We start from the raw sequence: 17,127 nt of genomic DNA on the forward strand, positions 1-17,127 counted from the left end.
TACCTTGAAAAAGAGGTACCATCCAACAAGAGTGGATATAAAAATTCATTATCAAGTCTCAGTTGTGCACTTGCTAGAGAAGTTTGCACATGCGCTGATTAGGATTGTGGCTAGCTCTACTATAATATGAAGAGAGTTGTTGTGTCTTTCGGCTTTTCCAGTTGTAGGTCGCCAAAGCGGAAATCCGGTCTGCTAATGATTGGTAGTTGTTTTTTAGGTGCCGAGTTACCAGCCCTGATGCACAACCTTCAATGAAGGTACGCCCATTCATGCATGTCTCCACGCAGAAGGCTTTTCAGTGCTTTCTTTCTTAAAATGTTTTTCGTTCCACTATGAGGCATCCTAAGTAGCTAACATCAAACCAGATGATTCAGACTTGTAAAAAGCACCTGATGAAATTGTGGGCAATGTTGTTTTTGAGAAGCAGCTTTGTAACCCACCCACCCACCATGAGAAACCTCTCTCCCAACTCCCTTTTATGTGCACAGGTGTAGGTAAAAGACCAGTGCTCTGAAAATGAGAGAACATGACTTGTGTGGCTGTGATCTCACTGTGCATTTGAATAATGTGTAGTATCATTATGAATGAAAAGCATTCTGAGTCTGGCATATTCAGGGAGTGAGAAAACGTAAGTAACAGTTCACTGAAAGGTAGGACTCCTTTTTCTAAAATTAGCTGTTGCTATGTGGCTGCTTCTGCCGTATGTAGTGTAATTGTTCTTCTTGACATTGTACTTGGATAGGATAGTGGTGCATTGATTAGCATTGTTGCCTTACAGTACTTGGTTATTCAGTTTGATTCCTAGGTGGGGATGCGTTTTGAACATATTTTATATGTGCTTCCTGTGTTTCAGATTGTGACAAGTGCTCTGGTTTTCTCCCATGTTCCAAAGAGATGCTTTGGGTGAATTGGCATTACCCAAATTGCCTATAGGTGTGCATTTGTATCAAGAGAGTGAGTGACTGTGTGCATCCTGTGACAGACTGACACCCTACTTTGTTTAGGTTTATTTGGGTTATTTCTTCTGCCTTGTGTTTAGTCAAGTGAATGCTAGGTAGGATATGCACTTTCTCCTTCATAACCCTGAAATGAGTTAGGTGGGAAAATGCAGAATTAGCTAATTTGCATTCAGCACTCAACAGCTGTGTGCACTTGTTAAGGCACCTTAAACTTGCATTGCCTTTGATGAATTTGCTCTTGAATACATTTTGTGTCCATTTCTGTTAACTTGTTTGCTGCAAGACCCGACTCCCAACAGTTATCACTGAGGATTTTGTTATTGTGCATTGTAAGCAAGTTTAACATGGAAGAGCCTTGCTGCATATTATCTTTTACTAGTCAAGCTGCATATTTTCTTGTACTAGTCAAGTACATGTCTGCTCTGTGCTGGAAGGTGGCTGTGGTTGTGACCCCTCCCCCCCAAAGGAGTAACCTTGCACTCTAAGGACCACTTCAGTTGTCCACTGTTCTAAACTGACTGTAATTGATCTGAAGATGGGAAGCCTGCTTCGCTATGCTCTACTTTGCCTCACTGCTCTACCCTATCCCCAAATCCACAGTTAGTCAGGGAGAGCAGGCAAGCATGTCAGCAGAGGTGTATGGCAAGCTGACAAGGAGCCAGTTGGCTGAAATGTGCCAGACTAAAGGACTTGTGTATGTTAACCTGACTAAAGCAGACATGATTGCAGCTTTAGGCACAGCTGCATCACAGAACAGCAACATCGAGGACAATCCGACTGGCTGTGGAGATGTAAAACTCTCAGAAAATGGACAGTTCAACCTTTCCACATAGGTCGGACTTAAAAATCCATCTGGAGCTAAAGAGACTTCAGTTGGAGGCCAAGGGTTTGGAAATAGTGTGTGTGTGAGTGTGTGTGTGAGTGTGTGAGTGTGTGAGTGTGTGAGTGTGTGTGTGAGTGTGTGTGTGTGTGTGTGTGTGTGTGTGTGTGTGTGTGTGTGTGTGTGTGAGTGTGTGAGTGTGTGAGTGTGTGAGTGTGTGAGTGTGTGAGTGTGTGAGTGTGTGAGTGTGTGAGTGTGTGAGTGTGTGAGTGTGTGAGTGTGTGAGTGTGTGAGTGTGTGAGTGTGTGAGTGTGAGTGTGTGAGTGTGTTAGTTGGTAGTAACGTTTGAGCCAGAAAAACATCATCCTCATGGATAGAGTGAGTCCCATGCACACGTGTTTAACGTGGTTTACAGTGAAATTGGCATGTTGTCTTGAGATACAACAGAAAGGAACTGGGGTCTATATTCAGCAATGGAATAAGGATTGAATAACATGGCTTTGGATTTGTAGATATTCTGTAATGTAAAAGATTATGGCAAAATAACCATGCTTGCATTCAATTTGTATCTCCTGCAGAACAAGATGAACTTAAAATGCCCCAGAAGCTACAGTTGGCAATGCATAGTTATCATAGCACTTTCTAAGGCTGCATTGGTCTTGAAGTCTTATGAAAAGTTCTCCTTATATTGAGAGTTCGAGCTAAGGTTCAAAAAACAATTAATTTTCTAGCTAGCGTGTGTAGTAAAATGGAAGCCTTCAAGGAAATGTGTGTGTTAATTTATCTTTGCTTATGGGAGGGGGTGCAATTGGTGCAGGAGGAGAGGGTGGTGACCCCTCTCATCTGTTCAGATGTTCGTAGAATGTCTGTTTATCTTATTTTTAGTCTTTTCCCTCTATAAATTTGTCATTTTCTGGTAAATCGATGAGGATTAAGTCGCGGCTAAAGCTAAATGGTGACATACACTTGAGTTTTAGACTGAGTTCATATCCTTCAGAAAATGCATCCTAACTCAAATCCTGTTATTGCAACTTTCTAATCTAAGTTGATAAGAGCAGTTTTAAAATGTGTCCTTTTGGGGCTTTTTCCACTTCATTTATTAGGCTTTACCTGGTTTACCAGATTTCTTGCCCTGTCGGGTTTTGTGGTATGGGGTGGATGTTGGTGGGGGGGGGGGAGTGGTCATGATTGCTGGACACAGCAACTGTATGTATTTGTACAGTATAATAAACATGCTTCAGCTTTCTAGTCTCTGGGGAAAAAAGATTGTTTATGATAGAATCTGTGACTGTGCTGTTACTAAACTTGTCAAATGCAATGTGGCAGAGAGAAGAGGGGAAATAATTACAGGACTGATGGATTCAGGGAGCATGATTGTATTAGTTATAGTACACAAGTATGTCTGTAAGCATAAAACAAGTAGTAAAAAGAAAATGTATCATTTCCTGCAAGTGTTGTGTGTTTTTTGGTTGTATGGTTTGCATTGTTTTTCGGCATAATTGATACAACTACATTGTAAAGCTGTGCACAGTTTTCAGAAAATATTTTTGGACTTGGGTTTGGGAAGGTAATGTGGAGTTGTTTGTAGTGAAAATTTAAAACACCTCGATAATCAAACTTTTTCATGCGTTATAGTAGTTGTGTCTTAAAAAATAAAGGGCTGCTTTCTTTGTGTAAAACAGGATATTTAAGCAAACTTGTCCTTACTTAACTTGTGTGTGGCCAAAGCCAAAAAGTAAGCATCAGATTTCTCTTCTGTCCTGGCTAATGAGACTTACGATGATGGAAATGAATGTACTGTAACAGAAGGGGAGGGGGTGAAGAAATAAAGTAACCTCAAAGAAAAAGAAGAGTAGACAGTGGGAGACAGACACAAAACATTAATATTTTTTTCTAATACAGTGTTAACGGATAGATTTCTACTGTTTGTGGGAATTGTAAAGTTGGCTAAGCAATTTGAGTGTGATGTTTGTTTCAGGTTGATATTGCAAACGTTTCTGATAGAGTACAAACAGTCTTTTTGGAGGGAAGGGTTCTTGTCATTTGGACCACAACAATGTTCTGGGGATAGTTACTTTTATTTTATAACAAAATGTTTGTATTTGGCACGTAAATGTAGTTCCACTAGGTAGGAAGAATTTTGGTACAGGACACATAGAAAATGGAGGTAACAGATGAGCGTAATCAATGTGTGTGTCTGAATGACAATAAGGAAATAGCTGCAGGATAAAACTGAATTGTGGATAAATACAGAATACACTGTTATTTGGACCAATTTTAATTCCTGTCTGATAGTGGAGTAGAAAAGGAAAATACACAATTAGGAGATGTGAATGTTGTTGTGTCACTAGTGTCTTTTGGCTTTTCCTGGTTAGGGGTCGCCACAGCGGAACTCCAGTCTGCTAAAGATTGGTAGTTGATTTTTACGTGCCGAGTTACCAGCCCTGATGCACAACCTTCAACGAAGGTACGCCCATTCACGCATGTCTCCACACTGAAGATGGTATAGCTGAGAATTGAACCAGACAGCAACACACAACCGCAGCACCACCACCACGGTCTAATTAGGAGGTGTGAATATTAGTCATTAATAAATATAAGCATATTACACAAGTGAAACAGTCTCTGCCAAAGTGACCCCCTCCAGCATATTACTACCCCTCCTCCCATTCTGCCCTAACTGAGGTGGGTTCATAGGTTCATAACTAGGCTATCTGCCCTAGGGCATTTATAAGCCTAGCCAGAATGTGTTTGGCTTTCACCACCCATTTTAAATTTATTTTGCTATGCCCTTTTTCGAGGTTAGTATACTGTGCCTCTGTCTAACAGTGACACAGAAATGATACCCGGGGTAAACCTACGATCGCCCATCCACTCATCAAGATTCCTCTTGAAGAGAGTCAATGAGGGACTCTGCCTAACCTGGACTGGGATTTTATTCCAGAGTGAAGGGAGCCTCTGGGTTATGAATTTGTCCCTCCAGCATGTCCTATTTATTTCAGTGCTGAGGTTCAAGTCTCTCGAGTGCGTAGCTCGATGGGATTTGGATTTTCTGAGGTGCAGCATGTCCATTAATTCCGGGTTGGACATGGCTTTATACGTCAGGCACAGATTGCCTCTGAACAGGCGGTATGCCACTGAGTAGCGCTGGAGTTTCTTTAACCGGGCAGCATATGGCATCTGTTTGAGCCCTTTGATCCTCTTGGTGAGGTACTTTTGGGGTCTTTCCAATTGCTGCAGGTGTCTGGTAAGGTCCATCCCAAAAGGGGCATTGTACTCAATTATGGGCCTGGTGAGGGTAAGATGCTACTCAAGGGCAGGGTCATACTGGCCTGGTCTACATGCTCAGAGAGCTCCTTTATGTCTCTCTTCATGTAGTCCAGGGAGGTACGTCTCAGGTCATTCACACCAGCATGGACAATGACTGAGTCATATTTGTACTTGCCTTGCAGTGACCTGAGTGCTTGTGTTGTGGCGGATCCTAGCGCCCAACAGGCTGCTCACCGTGACCCTCTCCTTGTTCAGCCTGGTGAGCGGGACGTCAGTGTGCCTGACGATAGTCACCTATTGCAAGTGTATCAGGTGTGTTGTTTAGTCTTAAGGGCTGTGACTGCTCGGTACACTGGCTTTGTGAGCTATGTGTTGTACGTGTTTTGTTTTGGGGTAGCTGTTGCTTGGGTGTCTGCTTTGGAGGTGTCTGCTGCTTAAGCAGATAAAATCTCAGGACATTTGCCATTTTTTTTAATTTTTTGTCAGGACACAACTGCCCAAAGAGGGACTGTCCCTCGAAAGTGGGACAGGTGGTAACCCTAATTGAACTATGCTGACTCATTTGTAAAATTACTTGGTAATTATACAGTCTGAATAATTCATTACAATATTTCAGTTTGTTATACTGTTCCATTGGTTATTCGTCAGTGCTGTCTATACTAGGCAAAATGACTCAAAAGAAAGGGGTGTTAAAATCTGTAGTCTAGTGAACGTCCATCAAACTAATATGAAACGGAGGTCAATATGTATTATAAACTATATATAATATATATTGATTGTGGCCTTTCCAGTAGGTATCTGTCTGCATGTCTGTCTGTTAACTGACTATGTAAGCTAGTCTGTGAACATCTCAATGCATTCGTGCTTGAAGTGTTTTTGAAGCATTCCTGAATTTCACAATTGCCTGTTGCAATTACTGAAGTAAGCATCACGAGTGCAAATTACATACAAAACAAGGCATTATGACAAAAAATACTTTTTGTCTTAATTAAATAAACAAACCAGCCACAATTGAAAGGTTTTTAAATATATTTAATAATAAACAATAAAAAGAATAAGACAATATTCAATCACTCAATGAATAAAGTGACACAGTTCAGAATTGCAGGAAATACATTGCAGGACAATCTCAAAATACAGAAAACATCTACTAATCTTGCTATAGTATATTGCAATCTGTCCCTAAGAGAGGTTACTTATCTCTCAGAAATGTGCCTAAGGCCCCTGGCCTAAGCCCTGGAACTGGAAGTCATAAAACAGTAGTAAACAGTTTTACATTTGAAACCTGTCATTTTGTCTGTTTCCACACAAAAGATTAAAAGAACTTCTGGCTGCAGTGTAGACATCCTGTCTTGTTGATGAGATAACACAGTCGTAAAATATTCACTTCGTTACCTAGCTGAAGACAGACAGTTATAAAACAATTCACAATTCACTTCTGTTCTTACTGTTGTCAAATTTAACTCTTTATGTTCCAACTTCTACCTTACAGCACACATCTGCATGCCATAGGTATAGTTACAATACACACATCTCTGTTCTTTCCCAGCAGGGTACACTGGTTACATTCTTGAAGCTCAGTACAGAACATACAGTTCAACACACACTTCTGCACCAGTAGTTTAACATACACATATGTATAGTGTTTTTTTTACATTTGTAAGACAAGCATAGGAAGCATATTAGTATTCAAAATGACACACAGAATTATGTACATTGTACAAAATAACATCTAGCTGGGCTGGCAGCCTCACAACCGCTTTACCCAAAACTAAAGGGATGATGATGCATTTGTTGGCATTTGGCTTGCGGTCATGTGTATGGCACCAGTCATTTGCTTGGGTGAGACCCTCTTATTCAGAATTGTTTTATTAAGTCAGTGATGTGAATTCTTTACTTAAGGGGACATATGGAAAAGGCACGGAATGTAGCATAAGCAGAAGGCCAGTACAGAGGGACACTGAAGTACTAAGCTAGTGTAAGGGGACATATAGAAAAGGCAGGGAATGTAACATAAGCAGAAGGCCAGTACAGAGGGACACTGACGTACTAAGCTAGTGTGAGGGACATATGGAAAAGGCAGGGAATGTACCATAAGAAGAAGGCCAGTACAGAGGGACACTGAAGTACTAAGCTAGTGTGAGGGACATATGGAAAAGGCAGGGAATGTAGCATAAGCAAAAGGCCAGTACAGAGGGACACTGAAGTACTAAGCTAGTGTGAGGGGACATATGGAAAAGGCAGGGAATGTAGCATAAGCAGAAGGCCAGTACAGAGGGACACTGAAGGACTAAGCTAGTGTGAGGGGACATATGAAAAGGCAGGGAATGTAGCATAAGCAGAAGGCCAGTACAGAGGGATACTGATGTACTAATCTAGTGTAAGGGGACATATGAAAAAGGCAGGGAATGTAGCATAAGAAGAAGGGCAGTACAGAGGCGAAACTGAAGTACTAAGCTAGATGGAAGAGAATAGTCATTGCAAATTTGTTGGCTTAATGTTGTGGATTGTAATACTGTAGGGCTGCTAATGTTGACATTTTACCTACTTTGGACGGCTGGAGTGGTTTTCGCAGTGTGAATTGGTAGTACAGTAGTAGTGAATTAATGACAGTGTCCGTGTGTGCCAGTTTTTTCATTGCAAGTGAATGACTTTTCTTGGGTAGCATGCAAAGTACACAGTATTTAACTTGAAACTTGATGGTACAGCTCTGATTATGTCATTGAAAGCTGCCATTCTTGTAGCAGTAAGAAACTGTTGATTACATGCAGCTAACTGCTAACCATACATGTTCATAGCTCTATCGCAGTCCATCTGAATTTCATGAATTATGAAGAACTTTTCAAAATGCCCAGTATTACTGGCACAGAGTACAGACCAACAGTCACAGTAAATGTGATGTGCTTTATGCGTAATGGGTGTAAGACTAATGGCATTAGTACTACAAATGAAACAAAGTGCCTCACTGGCCCTCATATGTAATCTGCCCAACAGGATGGGTAACTGTAAATTCACCCCAGGGATATTTTTGTGTTATTTTGCAGATGTGAAATGATCCCTTGAACACCATTAACATATACTACTACAAGTATGGATAGTTTTAATTTTTATTTCCTTATTTTTAATGTAAATTGTTAGCCATTGTTTTAAAAAATATATAACTAGGAATAAAGTAGTTAAGTTACTCCTCTTTTACTTTTCAGATGGCTTCTACATCTGGTCAAACCAAAACCGTGAAACGCAAGATAGCGGACGAAAGAAGAGTATTTCAGGAAAAATGGACCGATGAGTACTTCTTTGTTGAATCTCATAACAAAGCGCTCTGCCTTGTGTGCAGAGAAGTGGTATCCGTTTTCAAGGACTACAATTTAAAAAGGCATTATATTCAAACGCACCCCAAATTAAGTGAATTGCAAGGCGTGTCCCGTCAACAGAAAATATCAGAATTAAAAAAAAGTCTTACATTTCAACAACAGCTGTTTCGAAAATCAGCTACTCAACCGGATTCTTTACTGAAGGCAAGTTATGTTGTAGCAAATTTAATTGCGAAAAAATCCAAGCCATTTGCCGATGGTGAATTTGTTAAAGAATGCCTTGAAAGTGTAGCAGACATAATTTGCCCTGAAAAAAAATCAGAATTTTCTAAAATCAGTTTATCACACCAGACAATCGCAAGGCGTGTGGAAGATATAGCCAAATCTACGTTGGAATCTCGGTGTGCAACTTTCAAGTATTACTCCATAGCTTTGGATGACAGCACTGATATTACAGATACGGCACAACTTGCCATATTTATTCGTGGTGTTGACAACGATTTCAATATTACTGAAGAACTGGCCTGTATGGTTCCACTGAAAGACACAACGAAGTCTGCTGATCTGTACAAGGCAGTAAAAGAAACACTGGCAAGATTTTCCTTGACCATCACAAACCTGTCTGGCATAGTAACTGATGGTGCTCCAGCTATGGTTGGAAAGAGGGAAGGACTAACAACACTGATGGAAGAAGATGCAAAACAGATCAGTAATGTGCGTTTCATGAAGTACCACTGCATTATACATCAAGAAAATTTGTCTGCACAGACTTTAAAAATGGAAAATGTTATGAATGTTGTTGTTAAAACAATAAATTTCATAAGATCCAGAGGATTAAATCACCGCCAGTTTCAGGAGTTTCTGACTACTTTGGAATCTACCTATGGAGACATCTTGTACTTTACTGCAGTGAGGTGGTTAAGTCGTGGAAAAATGCTGAAACGCTTCTATGACTTACGACATGAAATAAAGTCCTTTATGGAGTTAAAAGGAAAGCCTGTACCTGAATTTGAAAGTGCAAGCTGGATGGCTGATTTAGCCTTCTTAGTAGACATCACTGCTCATTTAAACGACCTGAACTTGCGCCTCCAAGGGGAAAATCTATTAATAAATGACATGTTTCAAACAGTGACTGCATTTGAAATGAAACTTAAATTGTGGCACAGTCAGATTAAGAACAATAGCTTCATTCACTTTGCAACACTGTCTGAGCAAAGCCATGCAAATACTGAAAAATATGTGGCATTACTTAATAGTTTAGCACAGGAGTTTGAGAGCAGATTTCAAGATTTTAGAAAACACCAACAACAGTTCAGTATATTTGCTACCCCATTCTCAGTTGACATCGACATGTTGCCTGCAAACCTGCAACTGGAATGCATAGAATTGCAGTCAGATATGCAACTTAAAGAAAAATTTCTGCAAGCATCTTTATTTGACTTTTATAAGTTATACCTACCCAAAGAAAAATATCCATCACTTCACGAACACGCCCTGTTCATGACATCTCTTATGGGGAGTACATACATTTGCGAGCAGTTTTTTTCTCGTATGAAGCATACAAAAAATAAAATCAGAACAAAAATTTCAGATGAGCATCTTGAAAATACTCTGCGCATCGCCACTACATCTATCAAACCTGATATAGACGCACTGGTATCAAAAGACAAGCTCAGTCTTCACATTAAAAAGGTTATGCTCATAATGTTTGTCTACTCTACTACACAAAAGAACAATCCTGACTTGACAGCCTGAACCTCCTGATATGGACACTTAAGTATAACAAGAACTAGGACCAATAAGTTTGAAATCTGCAAAGGTCTGTGCCTGGCTGCACCCTTGTGAACTGGTTTCACAAACAGTGCCACTACTATTTTATTATAAAGTCACTTATTTGTTTAAATGTGAGAAATGCAGATTGGAGAGGCAACTGCAAAACAGCATGTGTGAGTTTACCTTGTGAAACTGGAGTGTGTTTTGGCATACTACCATGTTCTTTGTGTCTCCACAGTAAGTGGGTGAACCAAAGTTAAATGTGTTGTACCATCTGTTAGTGACAGCGAAACAAATGTAAAATAAAAATTGTTCATTTTTTAAGAAGTAAAAGTGTCATCATTCCTGATATTGCCAGTGCCATATTTCAGGGACAGATTGCAAAGCTAGAAACAGAAGAATACATGAGCGCTTTGGACAACATATGGCCATTAAGGACATGATGGAAGACATGGAAACCAGCAAAATCACAGGTATGATCTCATACAAATTGAAAGGTTTGTACCTGTTAATTCTTTTTACAAATAAACTTTACTAAGATGTTAGAATGGATGTAACTGTTTTTTAAATAATTAGAAAGAGATATTGAAGTTTAGGTGAAATATTATGCATTTATTAATTTATTTCTATTATTTATTAATTTATTTATTGTTCACATTAACCTACAATATAGCCACATTAGTCCACATAAAGCAGTGTTTTTTCGCTCATCAGTAATGTGAGACCTTTTTTTTTTTTTTTTTTGCTCTTCAGTTAATGTGAGACCTTTTTTTTTTTTTTTGGGTCCTCACCTGCCGTTTGCCCCCAGACCATTTTTGTTAACCCAATGCGGCCCTTGCAACTGAAAAGGTTGGACACCCCTGAGTTAGATGTTCACAGGCAACTACGCTTTTATTTGTGTAGAACTAAGAACATCAGAAAATCGGACCAGCTTTTCCTTTCCTATGCTGAGGGTAAACAAGGTCTTCCAGTTTCAAAAGTAACCTTATCCAGGTGGTTGACTACTATCATCACATTTATCTATCAACTGAGGAATAAAGAATTGCCTGTTAAACCAAAGGTCACTCCACCAGAGCTTTAGCCACTTCTGTGGCCTTTCAGGCTAGGTTGCCCATGGAATCTATTTGTGCTGTGGCTATGTGGGCCAACCCACATACTTTCATTTCACATTATAAGTTGGATGTGGTTTCCAGGAGCAGAGCTGATTTTGGTTCCACTGTTCTGAAGAGTTTGTTCTGATGAGCCACCCAGGATTTTAGGTGCTAGGGATGCTGTCTCAACCAGCAAGAATGAAGGCGAGATAGACAACTTAACATAAAGAAGTTATGTACCTACCATAACGTTCCATGTTAGTTGTCTTCTTCTCGCCTTCTTTCTTGTGTCCCACCCTCCATCCCCCTATCCTAGTAGACCGAGAAGAGTTCCTTATGGTTTTTCACTGGCTGAGTCTTTTCTGGCTATTCCTCTCTGCCTAGTAGCCCCTCTGATAGGGTTTATGCATTATAGTATAGGATTCCTTCCTTTTTATGTCTGCAGTTAGACTTACCAAACAGGATCTGGATATCTAGTGCCAGGCATCATGGGATATGGGGAGGCCTCGAGCCAGTAAACAGCTCTCGAGCTTTTGAATATGGCCGAGTCGGAGCCGATCCTCTGCTGCGGACCCAACCAGCAAGAAAGAAGGCGAGAAGAAGACAACTAACATGGAACGTTATGGTAGGTACATAACTTCTTTTTTTTGATGCAGTACATTCCAAGGAGGAAATACAGAGGTTTGTCCAACAAAAAATGAGCTGTGAAACAGAAGGAGATTCTGCTTCTTGTTCTTCTGCTATTAAAGACCACAGAGAGACTGTACCAGTGAAACCTTTTCCAATGTTTCAACAGAAAATGCTTGGGAGAATGTAAAAAAAGGACAAGAGTTGACTAGAAGAATCAAGAGTACTTTGGAAATGAAACAGAGATAGTGTTTGGGAGATAGAGATGAACAGGAATAAAACCAGTAACTTGGAAACTGACAAATGTGGGATTATAAAGCAATAATTATATTTGGGAAACATGACAGAACAAGAAAATCTGAAAATATTGAACTTATTTTACTATGTTAAATTTGTAGGGGACTCTAAATTATGTGCCCTACTTTAGGTCATTAATGTTCAGAAAAATACTTAGGAGAGGGGAAAAGGAGGGATAAAGTTAACTGTAAGTATAATAATTTTTTTCTTAATAGTAGCATGTTTATAGTGCATGGTTTCCTTTGCATGATATAAAGTAAAGTTTTCTCAGGTATTTTTAAGTGTAATGGGGATACCTAATGTAAATAGGTGCTCCTGTTTTTTTCTCCCTTCTTCTCACTTTCTCTTTGTTCAGCTTTAAGAAATGTAGGCAGTGCAATATAAAAAAAAGAAAGAAAATTCTGGTCAGAAAAGCACGACAAAAGAAAAAGTGATGTACTTTTTCTCATCCTTGCATAGGGGAATGACTGGATTAAGGCCCTTAGCTCAATCTAGTAAAAGAACATTGAATATTATAAAGCTTTTTTCAAGCAAATAAATTTATGCTTAGTAGCAACTCTGTGTCTAGTCCTTATGTCTCCATGGAGACGCTATGATAAAGAGAAATGGCTAGCAGATAATATTTTCTGAAAACACTCAGGTGTTTTCACATCTGGGAGAGCTATAAAGATAAGACAAAACATGACAGCACTTAGTAGAATCACAGGCTGTACCATGTGTGTTAGCATGGATAACCTTTCTTTTAGGTTAAAGCAAGTATGTGAGTGTGGCTGTCAGTATGGAACACTTGCTCCTATTAGGAAGGTAAAATTTCAATATTTTGAAGATGTACATAGTTGTGTGTGTTAATACTAAGTTAATATGTTTTATGAGGGTATGTGGATGTGTTTTTTTTTTTTGTTTGATGGCTTTCAATAAAACAAAACGTTTTGTAAGATGTGACATAGCCTCAAATGGATATGACAAGAAACAACTGTATAAAAGATCAACCTGCTAAACAGTGTATGCATGTAACACTAAAGCTGGAGCAAGACACTTAACAGAAAAACTGTTACACATAAAAGGTGTGAATAATAACTTTTAACACATTGATGTTTTCTGTAATGTCTTTAAATGTCAATGGTCTCACACATAAATACAAAAAATAAACAGTAGTGAACTATATTAAAAAAATGTAGAGTGCAAATAGCTATTCTACAGGAAAGACACTTGGAAAGAATTGAACATGTGAATTTGATAAAAAAGGCTTTCAGGGTGGTCATTCAACTGAATACCTGAGACGAAGGAAAAGAGGAGTACTTATAGTAATTATAAGAGGAGCTCCAATAGTGATGGAAGAGGATAAAAACGATAATAATGGTAGATCTGTAGTACTAAAGAGCTACTGGAAATAGAGGAGGATTACACTGGCATGTATTTATATTCCACATAAAACTGCTATGATTAAGCTTAAGAAACATTTGGGAGAAACAATCAAGCTTTCAGCAAGGAATATTACTTGTAGGTGGGGACTGGAATTTGATTTGCAGCAGTGATGATGTGTCTGGGAGGCCCAGAAGGGAAAATATAACAAAGAGGAGTAGACCTTTGAAGTAATTTATGAAAATATTTGACATTAATGATGTGAATTCAGTAATAGAAGTTTGGGTGAATTTACATATTATTCCCCAAGATACAAAAACTAGGCTAGGCTAGATAGAATTTACATTTCACAGGGACATGTGCATTTAATTGAAAGTCTTGATACACACCCAATAACTGTTTCAGATCATGCACCAATAATAACTAAAATAAAAACACAGGGTAATGAAATAAAAGTGAGACACTGGTACTTTCCCACCTATTTCTTGAAGAGAGGGGAATGTAATGAATGGGTAGTGGAAATTATTCAGGAACTACTAGAGAAGATTGAAATCTCTTCTAAAAATATAGCTAGGTAGTAGGATAAAATTAAAGTGGAGTTTAAAAAACAGGTGGAAATAAAAGAAAGGGAGATATGCTTAAAAAGTAACAAGAATTGTTTGAGGGACTGATAAATGTTAAAGTACTGAAGAATAGGGGGAATCTGCAGAATGCTAAACAGAAATATTAAGGGATCACCTCGATAATATGCACGAGTTTAGAAAGATTGCTGTTAAGCAACTGAATTTTGATAATAACTCTACATTGCAAAAACTTTTAGCACAATGCCTCAGGCAACAGAAAGTAGAAAGGGTTTTTGCCCTAGGGAGCCTATAACAAGGAAGATAGCAAGAGATCCTCTATAAATATTAGAAATATTTTGGAAATTCTGTGAAAGTCTGTATAAAGCAGAGAAATATGTAAATCAAGAAAGGTTCAAATGATAGTGTATAACCAATCCACAGGAAAGTTCCCAGGAATACATTTATTTATTTATTATTTATTTATGTATTTACATTTGATAACTGGGTAGTGTCCGACTGGACCAGAAGCCTGTTTTCAGTGGAGAAAAGGAAGAAGAGCTCCAAGGAAGATTACATAAGTATACATTTGTACGTATTAACATTACAATAGGAGTTCAAATGCAAGTTCCTTGACATTGTATCTAAAAGCATATAACAATGCTAGTACAACAAGCTTGTACTATTCATATAGACAAAACAAATATATATATATATATATATATATATATATATATATATATATATATATATAGTTTCAGGATACAAATATGACAAACTGAAGCTAAGAAGGCTCTATTGCCAAGAAATATTGACAATGGGTGGTGGAGAGAAGGAAGTTAGACAGTAAGAGGTTAAATTAGTTAGCCTGGTGGAGAGCATGAGTAAAGCCTATTTTGGTGAAATATTCCTTTAGGGACTGTTTAAATGAATGTGTATCACTGATAGACAGAGTATGCTGAGGTAGAGAATTCCAGTGTTTGGCAATGATATGTGAGTATAGGGATATTCCGTGAGAGTTTTGGGTTTTGTTAACCTTCAACAATACTTTATCAGTAGACCTAAGAGATTTCAGGTTAGTGTAGGGTTGGACAAGGTCAGATAGAGCTGGGCAGTTGTCAGGTTTGTATAAGACTGAATGGGCAGTTAGTAGCTGAGTCAGAGTAAGCAGGTGAGGGAGCTCTAACCAGTTCAGCTGGAGAAGGGCAGTGCAATGGTAAGATCTTTGAGACTGATTAGTAGCAAATTTGGCTGTTTTGTTTTTGCAAGATTCAAGGCTATTCAGTTCAGATTTGTGAAGACTGGTAAATATTTTGTGAACAGTAAAGCAGGGAAGATAAGAGATGGGTTCTAGCTGTTGCTATTCTGACATGGCCAGTAAGATATGATTTAGCCCTTTGGAGAGAACCCAGTTTGACATGAACCTTTTTAATTATTAGTGCAAGGTGTTTGTCAAACTTAAGTCCACTATCAGTTGTGACACCAAGAAGTTTTGTATGTTCAACGGGTTCTATTTTTGTGCCATTGGAGGAGGAAATAGAGATAGGTGGTTGGTTAGTTGTTGTTGGGGTGTTATAGACAACCATAAGCTTGGTTTTATTGAGGTTAAGTATAAGCTGATGGGCTGTTAAGTAGTTTTAAATATTGTGGAGGGCTGCCTGAGCTTTTTCTTGGAGTTCCTTGACAGAGCAGATTAGGGAAACATCGTCAGCATATTCTATGATTGAGGCCGGATTTGCTGATGAGTTTAGGTCATTGGTAAAAATTGTGAATAAAAGTGGGCCAAGGATAGATCCTTGTGGGACTCCTACAAATACAGGGAGCTGGGAGGAGAGTTTATTGTCCCATAAAGTGGCGTGTTTCCTATCTGACAGGCAGCTATGAAACCATCTTAGGGCTTCAGAGCTGCAGTGGTAGAAAGCCAGATGTGAAGTTGTTCTATCTTGTCTTCATTATTTACTGATGGGTTTGGAACCGATCCTCAGTTCTGACTTGTCCGCTTACTTAAGCTTGAGGTCTCAAACCAGCTCATAGCTCCATCCCTATCCCATGATGCCCTAGTGCCTTCCCTAGATCTTATTTGCCGCTGAAGCAGATCGGGTCATTACCAGCTCTAGTTGTGATTTTATATAATTCTTGTTTCTTAGTATTAGTGTTAGTTTTTTATAAATAAATATATATATATATATATATATATATATATATATATATATATATATATATATATATATATATATATATAGGTTCATAGGTTGGTACTAGGCTATCGGTCCTAGGGCCTATACAAGCCTAGCCATAACAATTCCCTGGATATTTCTTCCCACAATATTTACTTCTCTGGACCCCTGTCTAGCAGGGCGACTGACATGATCCCCAGGGTGAATTTCCTATTTCCTATCCAACCATCAATGTTCCCTTTGAAGAGAGCCAAGGAGGCGGTCTGCTTGACATGAATGGGCAGTCTATTCCAGAGTATGGGGAGTCTCTGGGTCAGGAACCTATCCCTCCAGCATGTTTTGCTCATTGTAATGACAAAGTTTAGATCCCTGGAGCATGTGGCTCTGAGGGATTGGTATTTCTTTAAGTGGAGCATGTCCAACAGCTCAGGGTTTGACCTGGCCTTGTATGTTAAGCAGAGATCGCCTCTGAGTAGACAATATGCCACAGAGTATAGCTGGAGTTTTTTTAGACGGTCAGCATATGGCATCTGCTTTAGGCCTCTGATTCCTTTAGTGAGGTATTTCTGTGGCCTTTCCAGCTGTTTTATATATATATATATATATATATATATATATATATATATATATATATATATACACACACACACACACACACATATATATATATATATATATATATATATATATATATATATATGTGTGTGTGTGTATATATATATATATATATATATATATATATATATATATATATATATATATATATAAAAATGCTTTTTTTTTGAGCATTCGCAAAGTTTTTGAAATCCTATTTGCTAGATTTAATAGTTGGTTTAGTGTGTGTGTTAGACCAACTTTCTTTTGGCCTTTATAATAC

The 17,127-nt window shown here is 38.6% G+C and overlaps 1 protein-coding gene and 1 long non-coding RNA gene across 2 annotated transcripts in view; one reads left to right on the forward strand and one right to left on the reverse strand.

Moving 5' to 3' along the window:
• LOC122800226 (dynein axonemal heavy chain 17-like) overlaps positions 1-17,127 on the forward strand; it is a 17,083,451-nt gene that overhangs the window by 10,541,298 nt on the left and 6,525,026 nt on the right. The gene's annotated exons all lie outside the window — the stretch shown is intronic.
• LOC122799222 lies at positions 9,366-10,432 on the reverse strand. The gene is made up of 2 exons (XR_006364443.1): positions 9,823-10,432; positions 9,366-9,464 (listed from the first exon to the last, which is right to left on the reverse strand). It is a non-coding gene; the product is annotated as an uncharacterized LOC122799222 (long non-coding RNA).

The sequence above is a fragment of the Protopterus annectens genome, chromosome 4.part0 (assembly GCF_019279795.1).
Source record: "Protopterus annectens isolate FY-2018-M chromosome 4.part0, PAN1.0, whole genome shotgun sequence".
Classification (NCBI taxonomy): Eukaryota; Metazoa; Chordata; order Ceratodontiformes; family Protopteridae; genus Protopterus; species Protopterus annectens.